Consider the following 19,085-nt stretch of genomic DNA (forward strand, 5'->3'; position numbering starts at 1 on the left):
ACATGATAAGAAAGATATGTTACGTTGGTACTCGGTTGAGTAAGGCACCGGGTGCCCGTCGCGGCCCTTCGGTTCGGGTCGTGACATATACTAGGGATGAAACTCTACTACTATATAAAGGATAAGCTTTTTAGTCAATAGAGGACATTGTAACACGCATATCAAGGCAATACAAACTTATTTCTATGCTTTCTAGCTATTGAAAAGTGCTTATTTTATTACTCTTCTTTTTACACAATTGGCTTCGAATTGAACGTCCGGTCGAGGGCAAGATTACTTTTTAGCTTAAATTCGAGCCCGGCATTAACGTCATAATTGATTTGATTATTCCTTTAGTCTTTAACTCGTTTACGTAACATTCTTAATTATTTGTGTTGAATTAATGCACATATTTTTAAAACCGCGTATAAATTCAATTGGTATCCATTTTAAGGGTAAACAAGTTATAAACCCATATTTGACTCATCTTGATGCAACAACAACAACAACAACCCAGCAAAATCTCACTATTGGGGTCTAGGGAGGGTAGTGTGTACGCAAATCTTATCCCTACCCCGAAGGAGTAGAGAGGTTGTTTCCGAAAGACCTTCGGCTCAAGAAAACAAAAAGACAAAAAGGAGACAATATTAGTATCAACAAAGAAATCATATGAAAAACAGGAACAACATAAAATTCAGAAGAAAGATGCAAAGCAAAAGCGATAGCTAGTAAATAGTTCCTGCGCTGAAAAGTGAAATAGTAAGACACAACATTGCCACTAACTATCATAGACAAAAATCCTACCAGACTGGTCTCACAATGGTACAAAGTAAGGAAAGACTCAAACTACCTCCTAACCTATAACCCTAATACTCGACCTCCACATCTCCCTATCTAGTGTCATGCCCTCGGAAATCTGAAGCCTCGCCATATCCTGCCTGATCATCTCTCCCCAATACTTCTTAGGTCTCCCTCTACCTTTTCTCGTGCCCTCCACAACCAACTGCTCACATCTCCTTACCAGCGCATCTGGGTTTCTCCTCTGAACATGCCCGAACCATCTGAGTCTCGCTTCCCGCATCTTGTCATCAATGGGAGCCACATGCACCTTCTCCCGAATATCATTCATAATCTTATCCATTCTAGTGTGCCCGCACATCCATCTTAGCATCCTCATTTCCGCTACTTTCATCTTCTGGATATGTGAGTTCTTTACAGCCAACACTCAGACCCATACATCATGGTCGGTCTAACAACCGTTTTATAGAACTTACCTTTGAGTAACGGTGGCACTCTCTTTTCACACAAGACTCCAGATGTTAACCTCTATTTCATCCATCCTATAATAATATGATGTGTAACATCCTCATCGATCTCCCCTCCCCCCTGGATAACCAACCCAAGGTACTTGAAGTTGCCTCTACTTGGGATGACCTGTGATTCAAGCCTCACATCCACGTCCACTTCCCCCGGCTCAGAGCTGAACTTACACTCCAGGTATTCCGTCTTCATCCTGCTCAGCTTGAAACCCTTAGACTCAAGAGCCTGTCTCCAAACCTCCAGCCTATCGTTAACACCAGCTCGCGACTCATCAATCAAAACTATGTCATCGGCAAATAGCATGCACCATGGCACCTTCCTTTGAATATGATGTGTTAACGCGTCCAGCACCAGGGCGAACAAAAATGGACTGAGGGCAAAACCTTGGTGTAATCCCATTTCCACCAGAAAATGATCAGAATCGCCTCCTACTGTCCTAACTCAAGCCTTTGCCCTAGTATACATGTCCTTAATCGCCATAATGTAAGGGACCGACAAACCTTTTGCCTTCAAGCATCTCTAGAGAACTTCTCTAGGAACCTTGTCATACGCTTTCTCTAGGTCAATAAACACCATGTGTAGATCCTTCTTTCTCTCTCTGTACAGTTCCACCAACCGCCTAACAAGGTGTATAGCTTCTGCGGTTGAACGACCCAGCATGAACCCGAACTGGTTATTGAATACAGACATTATCATCCTCACCCTCGCTTCAACCACCCTCTCCCACACTTTCATGGTATGACTCAGTAATTTGATACCCCTATATTGCTACAACTCTGGATATCACCTTTATTTTTATACAATGGAACTATCGTACTCCACCTCCTCTCATCTAGCATCTTCTTCCTTAAAAATAACATTAAACAACCCAGTCAACCACTCCAAACCTGCTCTCCCCACACACTTCTAAAATTCCACCGGAATCTCGTCTGGCCCGGTCGCTCTGCCCCTACTCATCTTACGCATAGCTCCCATGACCTCCTTAACCATGATACGTATGCAGTACCTAGAGTCACGGTGACTCTCGAAATGCTCAAAATTGCCTAGCACAATAACCTGATCTCCTTCTTCGTTCAGGAGTATCTGAAAGTAAGTCTGCCATCTCCTCTTAATCTGAGCATCTTCCATCAATACTCTACCATCTTCGTCCTTGATGCATATCACTTGGTCCAAATCCCGAGCCTTCCTCTCTCTTAACTTTGTCAGTCGGAATAACTTCTTCTCTCCCCCCCCCCTCCCAGTTCCTCATACATACGACCATACGTCGAGGTCTTAGCCTCTGTGACCGCCAGCTTAGCTTCCTTCCTGGTTACTTTATACCTCACCATGTATGTTCGCCTCTCCTCCTCACCTATGCTCCCCACTAACTTCAGGTACGTCGCCTTCTTAGCTTCCACTTTATCTTGGACCACTTCATTCTACCACCAATCTCCTTTGTACCCACCAGAGACGCTCGTCGCAACCCCTAACACCTCTCTCGCAGCCTCCCTTATACAGTTTGATGTCACTGACCACCTAGTGCTCGCGTCACCATTGCTCCTCCAAGCTCTCATAGCCGACAACCGCCCCTCCAGCTCTTGGTCTTTATCCTTAGTTAAGGCTCCCCACCTGATTCTTGGTCTTCCTCGAGCAGACTTTTTCCTTCTCTTTAACATAATACCCACGTCCATCACCAAGAGCCTATGCTGCATCGCGAGTATCTCACCCGAAATCACCTTGCAATCCTTACACAACCCTCTGTCATACCTCCTGAGAAGGAGATAATCAATTTGAGTCTTCGCCATTGCATTTTGAAAAGTAACCAAATGCTCATCCCTCTTTGGAAAGTTAGAGCTCGCAATTACCAACCCAAATGCCTTAGCGAAGTCCAACAGCGAGGTCACTCTTCCGTTCCTCTCCCCAAAACCAAAGCCTCCATGCACTTCGCCATAACCACCAGAGATCGATCCAATATAACTATTGAAATCCCCTCCTATGAATAGCTTCTCAGCAGGCAGAACCTGGCGCACATTCTCATCTAATCACTCCCAGAAGCATTGTTTAACCTCCTCATCTAGGCCTGCATGCGACACATAGTTGCTAACGACATTTAGGGTGTACTCACAAACTGCCAACTTAATAGTCATCAATCTATCATTCACTCGTCTAACCTCAACCACAGAATCTCTAAATTCCCTATCCACCAAGATACCTACTCCATTCTTACCTCTCTAGACTCTTGTGTACCAAAGTTTATACCCGTCTGCGTCCTTCGCCTTGACCCTACCCACCTTGACTCCAGAACATAAACTATATTGACCCTCCTCTTCTGGAGGATCTTCGCCAACTCTATAGATCTACCCGTCAATGTACCTACGTTCTATGACCCAATTCTCAACCTATAGACACCCTTGTTCCCTTTACCTCTATTGTCTCCCGTCCCGCCCCCAACCCCAGCCTTACCCCACGCCCCACCCCATGCTCCCCCCGAGGACATGACCTCACTCGACCATCCCAAACCACAGCCATTATAACTACGACAGACTAAAAGGAATCACTAACACACACAAGGCAACAGACCAAACTAGGGGAAAAAACAAGTTGCAACTACAGGAATACTAATGCGATGAACAACTAATACGAAGAAAGATGACAACAATTTATTTAACCAACACAACAAAGATAAATAGAAAAATGATAGGTACCATCTCCCGCTAGTAGAACCTGAGAATTTTCTCGGTATATACGATGATGTTGCAGCCACCTAGCACGTTCGCGTCCAACTCCCGTTGCCCCTTGCTGACACTCACTCGGATTGTTCTTTAATGTTTGCACGCACACGTTTCGTTCGCCGCTAATAGCCACAGGCCCTAACCTGAAATACACAAAGAACACTACAAAGCCAAACAAAGGCAGGAGGGGATATCACCGCTACCACTGGTGAGGCCCACTCATAGCAAATGAGCGCAAAAAAGGGTGAAATAAAACCTGAAGTTTATTTACAAAATAGGGTGAAATAAAACAAATAAAAGTTAATTTCCTTGAATTATCAAGTTGAAAATTCAATAGATCTATTCAAAGCTTCTCAAAAAAGTAAGGCGTAGATTTTTTGACCTTTTCCGTTGAGACAACCAGAGAGGACCGGAAAAATATTTTTTTTAAAAACAAAAAAATTATGGAATCGTAGATCTAAAAATTTAAAACCTATGAATCATGCAAAAAATTTATATAACTATGCAACTAAACTATAAAAACGCATAAATTTCCAACTTCATGTGAATTTTAAAAAAAATGTCAAATATACTACTGTAGATGTATATTAGAGTCGAAAAATCGGATTTCAAAGAAATCGTCAGGACGATATCAACTTTGATGAAACTCTGGGTTGAAACAGCTGAGAAATCGCCGGAAAAGAATAAGCCACCCGTTCAAATTTGACTCAACCAGCTCATTTGACATCTGATGTGAGGCAGATCTAATACTAGATTTTAAATACATCAGCAGTTATGCATTTATTGTCTTCTTCAACTGATTCCCTTTTTTCTCGCTGTTGCTGCCATGCATATGCGTCTGGTCTCCATTTGTCTCCTTATTTCTTGAACTTAGAGGGTATTTGGATTGGCTTATAAAAAGTAGCTTTTAAGCTAAAAGTTAAAAGTCATACTCAATTTTTGGCTTTTGGCTTATTTTTGTACTTTTTATGTCTGAAAGTAAATGCTTTTAAGCACTTTTATCATTGGCAAACACCACACAGACTAAAAAAAATACTTAAAAGCCAATAAGCATTTAAAATAAGTCAATCGAAACACCCTCTTAATTAAAATACATCACAGTTAATTTAGTTGAGATTAGTATTGCTTACTCTAAATTGTTTAATGAGGTTTTACAAAATAAAAAGTCAAATTTTGGCGAACCCATTTATTTCAAGTGGCCGATTCGGTTTAGTAATAAAATGAATGATCACAAGTTTCCGCTACTTCAAATTCAAAGAGTAATTCCTTGCTTTTAGTAGACACGCCGTTCACATTTTCAGTAGGATTTTAAGCTTGTAATTTCCTTGTGAATAGATTCAACTTCTGCTGAGAATCATGTGCCCTCTGTGAGTATATATTTCAATATGCATTTGAACTCCACCATTATAAAAAAGATAGGATGTTTGAACTAGAAAAGAAAAAGCTTAGTAATGTAATAGAACTAAAACAAATAGTATCACATTTCATGACTGTCTCTATTAAATAGTCAACCAATTCTGGCTGATTGATTGCATCAATGAAGTTAATCGAGAAATTGATATTACACTTGTTAATGACTGCAGAGATGGAACCATCCCACTTATCACGCTAATAATGGAAAGTAACTTTTTAAAAGGATTGAGGGGTTCAGGAGATCAGAAGTCTGTTCTTGTTGGCATGATCGTTGTCAAATACATTACCATATATGCCTCTGATTGGCATTGCTGTTGTCAAAGGAGCTTCTCAGTTTGGCTTGGTGCATGATGATCGAGTATATCAGTTTGTTCTTTTGCTTCAATTTGCTGTTCCGCCTGGTGAACCAGACTCCATTAGAGAAAAAAGAAAAACTTCTATTGCGATATTGAGATGTTAATCAAACCGTTTTGACCTGTTGTATTTGCATATGTGGGTTTATTTGCAGTCCAATGTTTTAGTTGGGAGTGTAAATTACTCTTGTTTCACTTTGCAGGCACCATGATGCAGTTGTTTGGAGCTGCTGAGAGCGAGTGTTCAGTGATTATGTTTTGGACTTACGCATTTGCTTCAGCATCGCTTACATTATGGATAACAATTTTCATGTGGCTGTTGGCATAGAGTCCAAGCAATAACAAGAATATTTCTGGCAGAACATCTTCTATAATCCATGGAGAGATGATTCACCAATAGACTGAGGGCTAATGTCATGCCCCTACCTCGGGGAGCACGACGGGTGCTCAACCGAGATAACCCGGTCAAGCAAGCCTACTAGATGTTTTCTACCCGAACTTGTCCATGAATAAAGTGAAGACATATTTCCTTAATTAGACCATGAGAAGATCATGTGAGCAACACAAATTCATTTTCATTAGTCACGTTAATTATAAGTCTCCAGAATATTACATACACTTTCATAGTTTGAAGTGGAACATGTGATACAGTTACAGCATCTTTAGTTTGACTTTCTCATAACCAAGGTACAACCCACACTATGTCTACGGAGCCTCAAACGGATACAAAAGAGTAATGTGAGAGTTCCGACAATAACGCTCCGGCTATATGTCACGACCCAAATCTACCATGTCGTGATGACGCCTATCGTGGTACTAGGCAAACTGACACTAACAAAACCAATCAATATTTTCATTCTTAAGATAAAACAAAGCTATTTAACAATAAACCTTCATAAAGTGATTAAATCAAAACAACAGTGCAAAAAGAAAGTCTGACATCAGGGTGTTACTAGTCATGAGCATCTACAAAGGACTGTCCGATGACACTAAGACATATAGGGATTGGAAAAAAACAACAACTAATAACAATCTATAGGAAGACAGGAGGGAGAAGAGTAGGGCTGCGATCGTCGTGCAGCTACCTTACTAACTTCAACAGATCAACAACAGATAAAAACAACACTCACTAGCATGTCCAGCAATCCCTGGATCTGCACACAAGGTGCAGGGAGTAATGTGAGTACGCCAATTCAGTAAGTAATAAAAGTAAATAAAGAATGAGCAGTAGTGACGAGCAATAAAACATATATAGTTCATATCACGAAATCTCAGAAGAATACAACAGGCTTTTAAATCAGTATATGAATCAAATCATCTCGTTTAAAAATCAAGTTTTCGGTAAAAATCATTTGAAGATATGTAAAAACCATTTAAAATATCTTTTAGCAATTTTCAAAAAAAGTGATGAAATAGTGAGTAAAAATAATGAAAACATAGTCGGCCCCTCGAGCAAAACTCACTCGTATACAGCCCTCTCGGGCAACATAGATCATCAACAACCCTCGGGCAACATAAATCATAAACAGCCCCCAGGAAACATAAATCATAAACAGCCCCTTGGGCAATCATCACTGTCACTCATATACAGCCCCTCGGGCATATCTCGCAATCACTCGTAAATAGCCCCTCGGGCACAACATGAATCAAGAACAGCCCATCGGGCAAAATATAATATCACTCACTCAGGGTACCCGCGCTCACTAGGGGTGTACAGACTCCAGAAGGGCTTCTACAGCCCAAGCGCTATAACAAGCCACCTCGTAGCATAAATCAATCAGCCCCTCGGCCTCATAATAAGCCATCTCGTGGCATAAATCAATCAGGTCCTCAGCCTCACAAAAATATGAATCAGTAACAACATGTTGCGGCGTGCATCCCAGTCCCATAAATATCCTCACAAGAATAGGCCCTCGGCCTCACTCAATTATAAACCTCTCAAGCCACTCGGGTTATCAGTAAAAATAGGGTGCTCAACCCAAAATAACATTTTTATATGCATCAAAACGGGTAATAAAGACTGAGTTTATGAAATCAGTAAACATAGCATGACTGAGTATAGATCTTAAATCAAAAACAGTGAGAAGATAATAAGAAAAAGCCCCTAAGGGTCCAAACAGCTCTGGCACAACGCCCAAATATGGCATTCGGCCCAATTTATAGGAAATTCTTTCTAAAACACATAAGTATCTTATAATTTAAGTCAAATACGCAACTTTTTAGTTGCTACGAGGCGGACCAAGTCACAATCCCCAATGGTGCACGTCCGTCACCTAGCATGTGCGTCACCTCAAAATAGTAAAACGATGTGAAATTCGGAGTTTCATACCCTTAGGACTAGATTTACAATCATTACTTACCTCAAACAAACCAATTTCAATACCGAGCAAGCCAAACGATGCTCCAAAAATGCCATCTCGCGCGTTTAGACCTCCGAATAGCTCGAAACTAACCAAAACAACTCAAATACATCAAAAAATGCTAAAGGAACCAATCCCAATCGAAAAAGGTCGAATCATTAATCAAAAGCCCATAATCGGCAAAAAAGCCCAACTCGGGACCGCATCTCGAAACCCGACAAAACTCACAAAATTTGACAACTCATTCAATTATGAGTCCAACCATACTAGTTTCATCCAATTCCTACTCCGAATCAATGTTCAAAACTTAAAAATTCACTTTATGAAACTTTAGGCAAAAACCCCCAAAATTTTACTTTGAAATCATCAATCAAATGCCAAAAACGAAGATGGAATCATGAAATATAACTAAAACCGAGTAGAGAACACTTACCCCAATCCATATAGTAAAAATCGCCTCCAAAATCGCCCAAATCCGAGCTCCCCAACTCAAAATATGACCAAATGAACAAATCCTTGTTATATATATTTTTCTGCCAGTTATTCTGCCTTGACTCTTGTGCCAAATAATCCTGAAACTTGCTTTTGATGCCTCCAATGAATTTCTTGTTAAATTTTAGTCAAGATAGGTTGTTGAATCACTCCATTTGACCTTATATTGAAGGAGATATGTTGGTTTCATTATTTGAAAATAGTGCAGATTTTTAAATACGAATTCAGTGGCAATTTCGTAATTAATATGAAAAATCTGGCAACCCAGTTCTTAGTAAAATGACCATAAAATCCTCATACGATGTCCAAATTCGACGATTCTTTTTGATATGGCTCTATAATTACGATACGGATCTAATGTTGCAATAAAAAAAAAAGAAATCGGAGCTCATTTGCTTAATGTAGTACCATTATGCTTGAAAAACGACGTCGAAACATTAAAATAACGAGCGCAACACAACCCAAACCTATCCGAAACTCACTCAAGCCCCTCGGGACCCTATTTGAACATACCAACAAGTCCCATATCATAACACGGACCTATTCGAGGCCTTAAAACACATATAACAACATCGAAACGACGAATCACTACTCAATTCGAAATCAATGAACTTGAAACTTCAAACTTTCACAACCGATGTTGAAATTAAATCACGTCCGATTGACCTCAAATTTTTCACACAAGTCACATTTGACATTGTGTACTTTATCCAACTTCCGGAATCGGAAATCCGACCCCGATATCAAAAAGTTCACTCCCGTTCCAACTTTCTAACTTTCGCTATTTCAAGCCAAATTCTACTACGAACCTCCAAATCACAATCCGGACGTGCTTCTAATTCCAAAATCACCCAATGGAGCTAACGGAACCATCAAAATCCAATCCGAGCTCAAATTCTAGAAAGTCAAAACTTGGTCAAACATTTCAAATTTAAAGCTTCTAGCTGAAAATCATTCTTCCAAATCAATTCCAAATAACCTGAAAACCACAACCGATGATTCACATAAGTCATAATACTTCATACGGAGCTACTCATGCCCTCAAACAACCGAGCGAAGTGCAAATTCTCAAAACGACCGGTCGGGTCGTTACATCCTCCCCCACTTAAACATACTTTCGTCCTCGAATGTGCCAAGAGTTGTTCCAAAAGCCATCAAATTGCCGCGTAACCTCATTATGCACATACCCAGGGGTGATCCCACATCACCATGTCTCATATAGGTCGGATAACACAACATGACTGAAATTTCTTAATCCAACCTAGTCCATAAGTCTTAGGGCCCAATTTCAAACATCCGAAATTTTCTATAAGATCAGAACCTCGCATCTACACATTGTATAAGTCTGAACAAGTTGTATCAAAACATATCTGTAACCCAAGATGTAATCACATGATATACCACATAACTCAAACACTCATGGCGATAACTCTTAATCATAGTAGCTGCTCAAAACAACCCAATACCGGTAATACACCTCTTAACAAACAAAGCCTCATTCTAACACTTTCATATACTGCCAATGATGAAAGAAACACGTAGAAACTCATAACCATTCGTCATATCAACAAGTCATGGAGCTCCCTCTTCTCCGACAGGAACTATCGCAGATTTCTAAGTCGACTTCCGATATTATCTTTCCAACTATGATGTAACCAATTCTGATAGTATTCATTCTAGGTCCAATGACCTCATCTCATCCAACATGACCACTCTGATGACATAACACATCAATACAATCCAACGCCATAACATATGCAATTCGTGCACCAAATAGCAACATCCCAAATGTACTCAAATCATGAAAAAAATGACTCAAACGAGAGGACTGTCCCGCAAACTTAACAAGTGTTGCCACAACGAAATACTGAAAATCCATCACACCTCGCAGTACCATCACACGAATCTAACACAATTCATACCTCAACATAATTTTGCTGCAATGTGTGCCCCATCCAAACACTAATCCATGGCATATACCTCAAGCCACCTTGCTCAAAATCAATAACCACGCACAATTCGACATCAAGTACTCAAAGTGCATTACCATAACCACGGAGAAGCTAATGACATAACGCCACACAAAACCCGAAAGAGCATAACCAATACACCATCCACCAAGAAATACCCAATACTCTTCCCGCTCAAATTCCGCTATAAGACCCCAATAGAACCGCACCATATGTGCATATAACCAACAAATCATAACCCCTCATAACACAGAAGAGTAACTCATAGATCAATCTAGAACACGAACAAGCTCAACAACAATTGAATGGCACATCCCTCAACAATAGCAGTTCGGAGTCAAAAAATCTGACCCGGTGCAGAACACACATCCATATTGGGCCTACAATGAACCCCAAATCAACTCTGGTCACCCACAATAGATAAATAACCCTCCAAAAGTCCATAGTGACTGAATCACAACACACACTACCCTCTGACTAACCTTAGCTACATTTTCACAGTCCACAACCATGAAACAATCTACTCATGAGAACTCTCTGTCTCCAAATCCATAGAACACACGAATCACCATATCTGATCCCAACTTCACCGACTGAATATCGGACGCATCTCTAATACACGATCGTCCTACGAGGAATGCTTCTCTGATTCTTCTGTGACACATCACAAAATCTGAGTATCATCAGTCGATCAATTAGACGAGTACCACAATACCGATAGAGTATCCATAAATCAAAACATATTGCCCCCTTCTGAGTTGTATACTCTCACCAATCCACACCAAATAGTAATATCATTCACCTAGTCATCTGAAACTGTCCATGTTGCCTAAGAATTTATGGCCTTACTTTCAAAATTGAATTGTGACCTTACACATGCAAATCTCAACCTTACACAACATATCACATATACCATGCCATCCTATGATAAATATGAGAACTTCATAATCCACTCTGAGCTACAAGCAACTACGTACTCAACCAGCCAAGAACTTTTCCATTTGATCCCATCTATAAGAAAATCACTACACATCACATTCTCCTCACGGTAGTAGAAAATATACATCTCTAACCGTGATAGAAACCATCAAGAACTCTCTGAATCCCATTTGCACAAAATCAAACCGTCAGGACTGAATCTTTCCAACTCAACCAAGCTACGCAAGTCACCAAAAACCCAAGAGCATTGTCGCGAAACACCTGTAGAAACTCATTACCTCATAAGCATTCAAAGAACTAATCATATCCCTTACCATGCCGATCCGACCTACTACCAAATTGTCCTATTTATCCAAGTTCCTTCCGAATTACCTTCGAATTGATACTTCTCTTTGTCATAATACCGCAATCCTCAACCCAGACTTACCACACGAGACCCAAGCATAAAACCACACCGTCTAAGGCTCATAAGCCGCTGAATACTCTCTCAAATATCTCTAAAAACACCATATTCAAAATACTTATCCTGAAGAGACTTCCTACAAATCTAAAGCCATTACCTTCATCTTCTTGATACTTATGTGTAGAATCTATAATGATATAGAAATGCCACGAGTCTTGACACCCTCCAATGTAAACCTCAGTTTCTAGCCCAGTACACATCCTAAAGATCTCCAATTATTACATACAAATCTTGAATCCATTAAAATCATTCTCGAGATTCATCCACTCTACTCAAGTTTCAATTAAACTGATTAAACGAACCGAACAACCTGTGCTCCATTAGAACAGCAACACCTAAGGAAGTAACCCATTCCTAAGCTACCGAGCGATTTTTCCTACTCCATCACGTTACATTCCTTACAAACAACAACTAAATCATCCAATGTTTCTCATATATCAATAAAGCATAACACAGCCCTCACCTGAAATTTCCTTTACTCAAGTCATCCTCGATCTCAACCTCTATAAGCCATAACTGATTCACTAGTATACCTCAAATTGGAACCAACATAACACATAACTGTGCAATCAACTGATCAATAATAGACTCCCCCACTGGCTCAAAGCCATAGATTAAAACACACAATAACTCACAATGTACATACTCTATTACTGTCATAATACCATAGTGAGAGTAAACTAAATCCTTCATAAGCGCATGCAACACAAACCATCTAGTTCTTCAAATCATCTGCAAATCTCGTGTTCACCCTCGTAACAAACAAGACCACTCTCATAAGCGATCCAAAATCAAATTGCCATACATATATTTCACTTGTAAAAGAGGACTCCCAACCAACTACATAAGGATCACACAAACCTCAGAACACCCCGCAGGAGATAATCCACATGATTAGCCTCAAACTGGTATCTCTCTATACTCTTCCATAATCATAACTATTACACAATCACATAACCCCATGAGTCTGAACTCATAACACAACATAAAGATCTACTCCACTCCACAACCAAACTACACGAGAGGTCCTTCAACACACCCATAGCTCGAGGCCATATGCCAACTTAAGACAGAAGTCAAGAACCCAATAGTCCTTGTTACATCTCCAGCAAACTCTCTTTGTCATATTCGAACAGTCTAAACACATCTCGCAATCAAATCATACTCACCCCATAGTCATCAAGTCACAAATCCTACCAATAAGGACACAAACGGGCATATAAGTCCCAAATACACATGCTCACACAATCAAAATCTTAGTGCTCAAGCTATAGTCAAAACCTGGCCACAAGCCCTCCAGAATGGCCCAACATCAACACACAGAAATCACATCTTGCACCTCATCCAAGGAATCACAAGTTGTCGATGCACAACTCATACTGAGTGTTCATGTGCGCACACAAATGCGTGGATGGAATTCAAGGAGTTACACTTCAAGCTGAATCAATACCGCACGATAAGGATTCAAGAATGTGGAATTTTCCTAAAGGTTCTGCAGCCTCTCGAAGATAAGTACAGACGTCTCCGTACCGATCTGCAAGACTCTACTAAACCCGCTCAAGACTCGTGAGACCTATGTAACTTAGACTATGATATCAACTTTTCATGACCCAAATCTATCATATCGTGATGGCGCCTATCGTGGTACTAGGAAAGCCGACACACTAACAAATCTAATCAATATTTTCATTCTTAAGATAAAATCAAAGTTATTTAACAATAAACATTCATAAAGTGATTAAATCAAAACAACAGTGCGGAAAAAAAGCCCGACATCGAGGTGTCACTAGTCATGAGCATCTACAAAGGACTGTCCAATGACACTAAGACATATACGGACTGGAAAAAAATAACAACTAATAACAATCTATAGGAAGACAAGAGGGAGAAGAGCAGGGCTGCGATCGCCATGCAGCTACCTTACTAACTCCAACAAACCTGCAACGGATGAAAACAACACTCACTAGCATGTTCAGCAATGCATGGATCTGCACACAAGGTGCAGGGACTAATGTGAGTATGCCAACTCAGTAAGTAATAAAAGTAAATAAAGACTGAGCAGTAGTGACGAGCAATAAAACATATACAGTTCATATCACGAAATCTCATAAGAATACAACAGGCTATTAAATCAGTATATGAATCAAATCATCTCATTTAAAAATCCAGTTTTCAGTAAAAATCATTTGAAGATATGTAAAAACCATTTAAAACATCTATCAGCAGTTTCAAACAAAGTGATGAAACAGTGAGTAAAAATAATAAAAACATAGTCGGCTCCTTGAGCAATACTCACTCGTATACAGCCCTCTCGGGCAATAGATCATCAACAGCCCCTCAGGCAGCATAAATCATAAACAACCCCCCGGACAACATAAACCATAAACAGCCCATTGGGCAATCATCACTGTCACTCATATACAACCCCTCGGTCATATCTCGCAATCACTCGTAAACAGCCCCTCGGGCATAAGATGAATCAAGAACAGCCCCTCGAGCAAAATATCATATCACTCACTCAGGGTACCCGCGCTCACTGGGGGTGTACAGACTCCGAAGGGGCTCCTACAGCCCAAGCGCTATAACAAGCCATCTCGTGGAATAAATCAATCAGGCCCTTGGCCTCATAACAATCCATCTCGTGGCATAAATCAATCAGGTCCTCGGCCTCACAAAAACATGAATCAGTAACAACATATTGCGGCGTACATCCTGATCCCATAAATATCCTCACAAGAATAGGCCCTCGGCCTCACTCAGTCATAAACCTCTTGAGCCAATCGGGTTATCAGTAAAAACAGGGTGCTCAACCCAAAATAACATTTTTATATGCATCAAAACGGGTAATAAAGACTGAGTTTATGAAATCAGTAAACATAGCATGACTGAATATAGATCTTAAATCAAAAACAGTGAGAGGATAATAAGAAAAAGCCTCTAAGGGTCCAAACAACTCTGGCACAAGGCCCAAATATGGCATTCAGCCCAATTTATAGGAAATTCTTTCTAAAACACATAAGTATCATATAATTTAAGTCAAATACGCAACTTTATAGTTGCTACGGGACAGACCAAGTCACAATCCCCAACGGTGCACGCCCGTCACCTAGCATGTGTGTTACCTCAAAATAGTAAAACAATGTGAAATCCGGGGTTTTATACCCTCAGGACTAGATTTACAATCATTACTTACCTCAAACAAGCCAATTACAATACCGAGCAAGCCAAGCGATGCTCCAAAAGTGCCATCTCGCGCATTCCGCCCTCCGAACGACTCGAAACTAACCAAAACAGCTCAAATACATCAAACAATGCTAAAGGAACCAATCCCAATCGAAAAAGGTTGAATCTTTAATCAAAAGCCCATAACCGGCCAAAAAGCCCAACCCTGGCCCGCATCTCGAAACCCGACAAAACTCACAAAATTTGACAGCCTATTCAATTATAATTCCAACCATACTAGTTTCATCCAATTTCGACTCCGAATCGATGTTCAAAACTTAAAAATTCACTTTATGAAACTTTAGGCAAAAAACTCCCAAATTTCACTTTGAAATCATCAATCAAATGCCAAAAATAAAGATGGATACATAAAATATAACTAAAATCGAGTAGAAAACACTTACCCCAATCTGTACGATCAAAATCACCTCCAAAATCGCCCAAATCCGAGCTCCCAACTCAAAATATGACCAAATGAACAAACCCTTATTTTATATATTTTTTTGCCAGTTATTCTACCTCGATTCTTATGACAAATGATCTCGAAACTCACTCTTGATGCCTCCAACGGATTGCTTGTTAAATTTTAGTCAAGTTAGACTCTTGAATCACTCCATTTAACCTTATATTGAAAGAGATATGTTGGTTTCAATATTTAAAAATAGTGCAGATATTTAAATACGAATTCAGTGGTAATTTCGTATTTAATCTGGAAAAAAACTTGCAACCCAATTCTTAGTAAAATGACCATTAAATCTGCATACAATGTCCAAATTCGACGATTCTTTTTGCTATGGATCCATAATTACAATAAAAATTTAATGCTTAAATAATAAAAAATCATAGCTAATTTGCTTAAGGTAGTACCATTTATGGTTGAAAAACGACGTCGAAACATTAAAAAAATGAGCGCAACACAACCCAAACCTATTCGAAACTCACACGAACCCCTCGGGACCCTGTTGAACATACCAACAAGTCCAGTATCATAACACGGACCTACTCGAGGCCTTAAAATACACATAACAATATCGAAACGACGAATCACTCCTCAATTCGAAATCAATGAATTTCAAACTTCAAACTTTCACAACCGATGTCGAAATCTATCAAATCACGTCCGATTGACCTCAAATTTTGCACTCAAGTCATATTTGACATTATGGACTTGATCCAACTTCCGAAATCAGAAATCTGACCCCGATATCAAAAAGTCCACTCCCGTTCAAACTTTCCAACTTTCGCTATTTCAAGCCAAATTCTACTACGGACCTCCAAATCACAATCCGGACGCGCTCCTAAGTCCAAAATCACCCAACGGAGCTAACGGAACCATCAGAAATCGAATCCGAGTTCAAATTCTAGAAAGTCAAAACTTGGTCAAACCTTTCAAATTTAAAGCTTCTAGCTGAGAATCATTCTTCCAAATCAATTCCAAATAACCTGAAAACCAGAATCGACGATTTGCATAAGTCATAATACTTCATACGGAGCTACTCATGCCCTCAAACAACCGAGCGAAGTGCGAATGCTCAAAATAATCGGTCGGGTCGTTACACTATACCTCAAAACACTATACATAGAGGGCAAGAGATACAAGAGCCTGAGAAGGAGTGTGGCTCACCAAGTCAGCTGAGGAGAGGGTGTACTGCTATCACTGATCAATGTCGCCTGTTGTGGAACCACCTGCATCCATTAAAGATGCAACTCCCCCGGTAAAAAGAATGTTAGTACATATGGAATAGTACTAGTATGTAAGACTAAACACCCTCTCAATAGAAAGAGTAACAATACAATGAGAAATAATTATAGGATCAAAATGAAAGCCTCAAATAATACCAATGCATCAAGTTAGGAGCAAGATAAGTTTTCGAGTAGATTTTAATGTTTTAGGTTAGGAGATCTTTAGTACTGATATACCACCGTGACTTTAGCATAGAGTCTAATCATGATCTGTTCAGCTAGGCCGTCTCATCCAAAGACATCCAATCACAATCACAATCACCACCATGTGCATGGCATCTGATCTCGACCCGATCGGATAGGCCGTCTCACCACAATGATGTGTGTATCGACATTACCCTTCGCTAGCAATCATCTCATCCCAATTAAGGGGAATATTCTCAACACATCAATCTCATCCCATTTAAGGGGAATGTTCTCAACACATCAGTTCGAGGATTTACCCTCAATCACTCCTACATCGGCACATGTAGTTTCGGGGTTAGGTTATTTCAACTTACCATTTCTCGCTGACTAACGATACTCCCAAAAATGTGTATTATAAAAAGGATTTTCAGCTCAATTCATAACCTTTTACACATCTTTTCATTTCATTGGTACTAGTGGCCACAAATGTAATATCATTCTTGGCACGTCGATGGTATTTCATATTTCATGCTCACCCCTTTCACTTTCAAACATCATCATGGGTGATCAACAACAAGGCATCCCTAATCACGACTTTTAGTACACATATGAGCAAATGAGAGTCTTAGGCACATTGAGTTTTTCTTTCACAATTTGGCATAATAACTTGCAATTGAAATATAATTGAATTCATAATATTTTGATACACAACCCATACTTTGAACACATTCCCGAAGGATAACATAATATGATAAGAGTATTCGGAACACATCTTGAACATATATCTTTCGACACAAAATTTATTCGGAATAGTCAAATTTATAGTGAATAACTCGGAACATGAGAAATAAGAACTTGGCCCATCATACTTGAGATTTATGAAAACATCGTGGGATTCAATTCTAAGAGAGAAATTTAGCCAACATACCTCGCTTTCAGCTTCCTTAAATTACTATAATGTTCCGAAAATCCTAGCAACTTCAATCTATTTAGAAACTTAACAAAATTGAACCATAATTAGGAAGATACTCGAGGTTCAGCTCATTTGAGCATTTTATCAAACACTGGGTAGGTATTATGATTCCAAGGTTCTCCTATGGTGTATTCCTTCATCTCACAACCCAATGTTTACCCATTTGAGCTCAACAACTTTCCCACCAACCTAGATGGTACATGAATGCATAAATAACACTCTCATACCCAAGAACCACACTCCCCATTACCCATCTTCTACCCCAAATTCAAAATGGAAAGTTAGGGCTAGAACCTTACCTCTTTAGAAGACAACTAGCAACGTTTTCTTGTGAATTCTCCAAAGACTTAAGTAAGGATTGATGAACAAATAGCTTAGGGATTCCTTCGCTCACTCTAGAGCACTTTCCTCTCTCTAAATAGCAGTTTGAACCTTCTAAAATAACCCCAAGGTTATTTTATAAGAATGGGATCGGGTGAAAATTTTCAAAACTTAAACTTATGAAGCCGGGTCTGGGGTCGCAAACCGTACCGCAAAACAACTATGTGGCCCCCAAAGGGGATCGCATAAATGGCCCCAAGAATTGGGCAGGCCTAGGTAGGTATGCGACGGATCTGCGGTCCGCAGATTAGTTCTGCGATCGCATAATGGACCGCAAAACCTCCTTCCGAAGTTTTCTCCTGTTGGTTCTACGACGGATGTGCGACCCTCAAAACAATTATGCGATCACATAGTTGACGTCAAAACGACCTCCAAAATTGGTCCATTTTTCTGCTTCACTTCGCGGTGAATCTACTGTCCGTGGAGTAGTTCTGCGGTCGCATAATGGACCGCAGAAATGCCCTGTTCTGCAATAATTTTTCTTCAATTCCCTAACGTACTGTACAACCCGAAAAGTCTGTACCGCAACAAGCTTGCGAGCCGCGAAGAATTTCTACAATCCTCAAATACATTAGCCTACCTTGGCACCACGAAACCCCGGGTTCTAGGTGAAATTTTTACGGGGGCCTTACAGCTAAGT

Source organism: Nicotiana sylvestris, chromosome 10 (assembly GCF_000393655.2).
Source record: "Nicotiana sylvestris chromosome 10, ASM39365v2, whole genome shotgun sequence".
Classification (NCBI taxonomy): domain Eukaryota; kingdom Viridiplantae; phylum Streptophyta; class Magnoliopsida; order Solanales; family Solanaceae; genus Nicotiana; species Nicotiana sylvestris.